Source organism: Penaeus monodon, chromosome 44, assembly GCF_015228065.2.
Source record: "Penaeus monodon isolate SGIC_2016 chromosome 44, NSTDA_Pmon_1, whole genome shotgun sequence".
Classification (NCBI taxonomy): Eukaryota; Metazoa; Arthropoda; class Malacostraca; order Decapoda; family Penaeidae; genus Penaeus; species Penaeus monodon.
In genome coordinates this window covers 3079789-3084788 of record NC_051429.1, presented here as the reverse complement: position 1 = coordinate 3084788, position 5000 = coordinate 3079789, and the positions used below count along the sequence as shown (strand labels likewise).

The following is a 5000-nucleotide window of genomic DNA, read 5'->3' as shown; positions in this document are numbered from 1 at the left end:
AGGGAATAGATTGAGAAAAGAAAGAGAAGAACAAAGCGTAAGAACAAATACCGTAAATATGGGAGATAAAGGGGAAATGGAAGAACAAGATCCAGATGGAAAGGAGGGAAGAGAGAGAGAGCGAGGGAGATAGAGACAGATAGATAGATAGATAGAAGATAGCGAGAAGAGAGAAAAAGAGAGAGAGCGGCAGAGATGGAAGGGCAGAAGAAGCAAGAGAAATTAAATAGACAAAGAGAGAGAAAGAGGAGAGAGAGAGAGATGGTTCTTTTGAGATTTCGAAGGTTTTGTGAGAAAAGGAAAAGAGAGAGGAAAGGGAGCACTGTGCCTTGTGGGCTCGAAGGGCACAGAGGGAGTGACGGGAAATAAGAAAAAAGAGAATAATGTCAATAAGCAGAAGGACAAAATACTGAAATGCGCCATACTACAAGTGTAATGAGCACTTGGACATAATTAAGAAATGACCCAAAAATTTGTCTGTGACCACCTTTTGTATACCTAACTTACTGGTCTTTACTCATATGGTAATTAGATTACCTCAATTATTAGTCTTTCGCTGGTAAGACAATTACACTTGATAATTATTTAGAGAGATGAGATTTTATTTCTAAAAAAGATGATACTTTATTTTACTATCTTGTCTCAGTGCTATATCACGTTTACATTATTACACTAGATAAAGAAACAGTGTAAATATGCGAGTTACCCTACAAAGTTCAGCTTTTCTTGTTCCCCACAAGGCATCTCTTTAATCTAGAGGGTACGCAGTTATATTCACTGTTGCTATTAGCCTCCGGGCTAGTTACAGTGGAACGTGTCGGCTTCTCATCTAAGGGGGCGGCGGTTCGAGTCCGACCAGGCGCGAGAAGTTGCAATGTCGCCTGGAGGTTACGCGTGGTGGGCAACACGGCGGGTAAGGGACTAGGTTCAGCCGAGTAGCATCAGCTGACCTCATGTGAGCGAGTCGGCATTAGTCGACACAGGCCGGGCTCCCCTCATAGCATAGCCCGGGCGAGGCTAAGCTTCGCATATCGGACTTATCCTTTATCTTGTTGCTTATTATATTAAGGTTCTATAATGGATATTTTAATGAAGAAACCAATATATATTAATTTTGTTCTTTTAGGAAATTTATGTAAGTTCCTGTAAGTATGAGTATGATTAAGATGAAACAATATGCTTTAATATATGTGACCTGAGTAGATGTTAAAATTGTTAAGACTATACAGTGTTAAACCCTGATATTATAGTCATAAGCAGAGAGAGAGAGAAGAAACAAGTGCCTGGTAGATGCTCGAAAGAGGTTAGTAAAATCCTTTAGAATACCAGAAGTAAGAAAAGAACATTCAGCTGTGCAATTCAATGATAAAATTGTTAAAATACTATAGACCTGATTACAGAACAATAAAAAGTAATCATTTGGAACAAATTGGACAAATCATGGTAATAGAAATATCTTCTTCACAGCTAGTGGCTGACACTGGCACTTGGAACCATTCAGATGTTTCTCTGTTATATTGAGGATTAAAACCCCATTCAGGGAGTAATTGTTATGAAGTTTATAATATAATAATGCTAATCTATGCTAAAATGAGGTTTTCATAAATATAATATAATGTATAAATATAAAACTATAAGATGGTATATAATGGCATGAATCTACGCAATTTGTTTGTTTGTCAAAAGATATTAGTTATATTGAACCTTTTGTTTTATCATTCCTAAAATAGAACCATTGTTTCTTTTTTTTTAGGAATGGGTTTTTGTGTTTTTGTTGTGTTTTGTTGTGTTTGCTTCATGAGAAGTTCTTGGAGAGATGCACTAGAGTGGAAAGCAGATGCCGTCCTTAGGAATCCTCTGAACTGATACAGTGAAGAAATGAAGGAATTTGAGAAAGTCTGTACAGGACAAAGGATTCAAGAAGGAAGACGTAAGAGAAAGTACAGTTCATATAAACACAATTAGTGAGAAGTGGAATTCTATGTCAATTAAGGTTTTTTAGTTGTACAAGTTTAATGATTCTAATTCATATATTCAAGAAATCGTAAGATTATCAATGTTTGATATTACCCGTCTGTCAGTACCTCTAAGACTGAAATTAGATCATCAGTAACCCTCTTATGATTATTTTATATTTTTATAGTGTGGGTTAATCAAGAGGGATGACTCTGGTAATGACAGGAGAGCTCACACTTAACGTTACTTATAGTGCCCCCTCTAGATAACGCCCAAGTGGATTCCCAGTAGAAAGGGAAATATTGCCTTGACATAGAGAGGAAGGAGTGGGCACATACGCAAGCACTCTGCAATGGTCAACAATATCGCTCAAGAAATAGAAAGCTGGGTTTTGTTCCTTGTGTGTTTGTGGTGTATCTGCGATTTGCCCAGATATTTTTTTAGGATATCGCTGTGCTTAAACTTTTCATTATGACTCTTAAGATGAATGTTGCGATACGACCCTAGTGACTGCCTAATGAGGCCTCCATGTCTAGTAGGCGCTCCAGCAAAAGCCAATGAAGGAGGGTAAATGTTCAGAACAGGACTCTGGCCAACATTCTTGGGGGATCCCGTGGGGAATTGGTGGCTTTTGTAGCAGGCAATTTAGAGAGAAAAAAAATAAAGAAAATGTAAAATCCAAGCCAAATATCATAGTTTGTTAGAAATGTAGAAGTAGATAAACTTTAACGAAGGTCCAGCCACAGAGGATTCCATGCAGGGTTGTGTGAATGAAGTAGTAAAATGAACGATAAATGTATAGATAAATATATAATGTATAAATAAATGTATAAATCTATCATGAATAAATGTATGATGTATAAATGTACAATTGTATAATGTATAAATGTATAAACATATAAATGTATAATCATATAAACTACCACCACCAAAAAAAAAAAAAGTATATATATATAAACTACCCCAGAGACTGCCATATGAACCAAAGGCCTTACTATCACAGGGGTTTATCCCCTTGATCCCTCCCATTTGTCTGATTCGCTTTTTTTCCCCCATTGGGGAACCCAGCCCCAGTGCTCACCTCCAGATCAGCAACTGTGTATTTAGAGATATTAATTGGGTTTACCGGATTGTTTCCATGTGAGGGTAGCTGGGAAGTGACGAAACCCTGGGCATACTTCTTCTGGAAACATGGGTTGTTGTTTGACTGAAGTTTGTGAAATTCCATTCGAAAAGTGCATAATGTTTATAAGAGATTGGAATACATGGGTCATGACTAATGAGACACATCCACCAACACAAATCCATGATGGTGCGCATGTTCAGAGTTCACTGCAAACATGAGGAAGGCTGGATTGGTCGAGGACAGTGGACTTAGTCGAAGGAGGCGATTGGTCTTAAGGAAGTGCTGAGACTTCGGCTGAGTCGATGGAGATGATATGGTTTTGTTATTTTCCTCAAATTGTTGGCTTTTGCGCATTATTATATATTATTTATGATTAAACATTAATCAAATCAATTTATTATAGGGTTTGTGATTTATGTACCAACATATCAATAATTCTGTATTTATCTCAATGATTATCATATCACTTTTTCGTTCTCCTAGATTATGAGACACAAATCTATGTATATACATCTTTATATATACATATACCAATATAGAATATATATATATATATATATATATATATATGATAATATATATATGTGTGTGTGTGTGTGTGTGGTGTGTGTGTGTGGGTGTGTGTGTGTGTGTATGTGTGTGTGTGTGTGTTTGTGGTGTGTATGTGTGTGGGTGTGTGTGTGTACATATATATGTATGGCATACATACAATATATATATATATATATATATAGATATATATATATATATATATATATATATATATAGATGTTTATTTATATATATAATATATAACATAGGTATGGATTTTTACCCTTTTCCTTATTTTTAAAAATATATTCTATTATTCATTGTCTTTGATGTTATTAATATTTTAATAACAATTTAATAACCATAATTCCAATAAGTATGATAACATCAGTATTAATAGTATTTGAAAGAAAAACAAATTTCCCTGCCGACTGATAGAGTCCTTGGTAGCTGAGCACATGTGGAGCTTTATATATATATATAACAAAACTAACTAAAATCCAAAGAGGGATAATTAAATAAACCCGCTGACCATTGGGTTGGAGTAATGTCCTACAGGAAAACGACTTGCGTGTAGTTGATTTACCCTCATTTTGCCAGTGGAAATGATGCAAAAGATGTTTCCTGAATGCCCACTGCATCTACTATTCCCCCAAGGCCTCTGTGCTCTCAAGGCGAGTTATTCCCTCACCCAGGCCTTTCACTGAAGTTTTCATGGCCGTGCATTCCCGTTGCCAAGTCCTCAGCCAAAGGCTTTTGTGACATAACCATCACTTAACCGCAAATGTGGCTCTTCAAGTACTTAATCACACTTAATAACATTATAATAACCATTATGTCAGTAATGATGATGACATCAATAATATGAATATTGTTAAAAAACAAAAAACAATAATCATCTAATTTATTTGGATCACAAATTTCTATTATTTTATTATTTTTAATGATTAGCATATTACTATGAGTAGTAACTACAATTCTTCAAATTCATGTCCATCTCTTTTATTAGACACAATATTAGATTGATGATTAGCAGCACTAAAAATCACAATTCCTCATTATCCTATTTATTGAAATAAAGAAAAACTGCAGCAAGCAAGGGCTAAGAGACCCCATGCTAAGGTTTGCTAGACTGAGTCGCTTGCATTAGTGCACAAGGAAAGGCTCGGTAACAAAAGGTAAGCTATATTTGTGTTTTACAAATCATATGCATCTGGGTTGATTAATAGTATATATATATATATATATATATATATATATATTAGAGATATATATATAATATATATATATATATATATATATGTGTATATAATATAATAGATAAGGTATGATGTATGTATATATAACATACAGACTATATATATATATGAGATATATATAGATAATA

The 5000-nt window shown here is 34.7% G+C and overlaps 1 long non-coding RNA gene across 1 annotated transcript; it reads left to right on the top strand.

Annotated features, from left to right (window-relative positions):
• Positions 1 to 1466: 1466 nt before the first annotated feature.
• On the top strand, positions 1467 to 1896 carry LOC119568465. The gene is made up of 2 exons (XR_005228090.1): positions 1467 to 1543; positions 1754 to 1896. It is a non-coding gene; the product is annotated as an uncharacterized LOC119568465 (long non-coding RNA).
• Positions 1897 to 5000: the final 3104 nt, after the last annotated feature.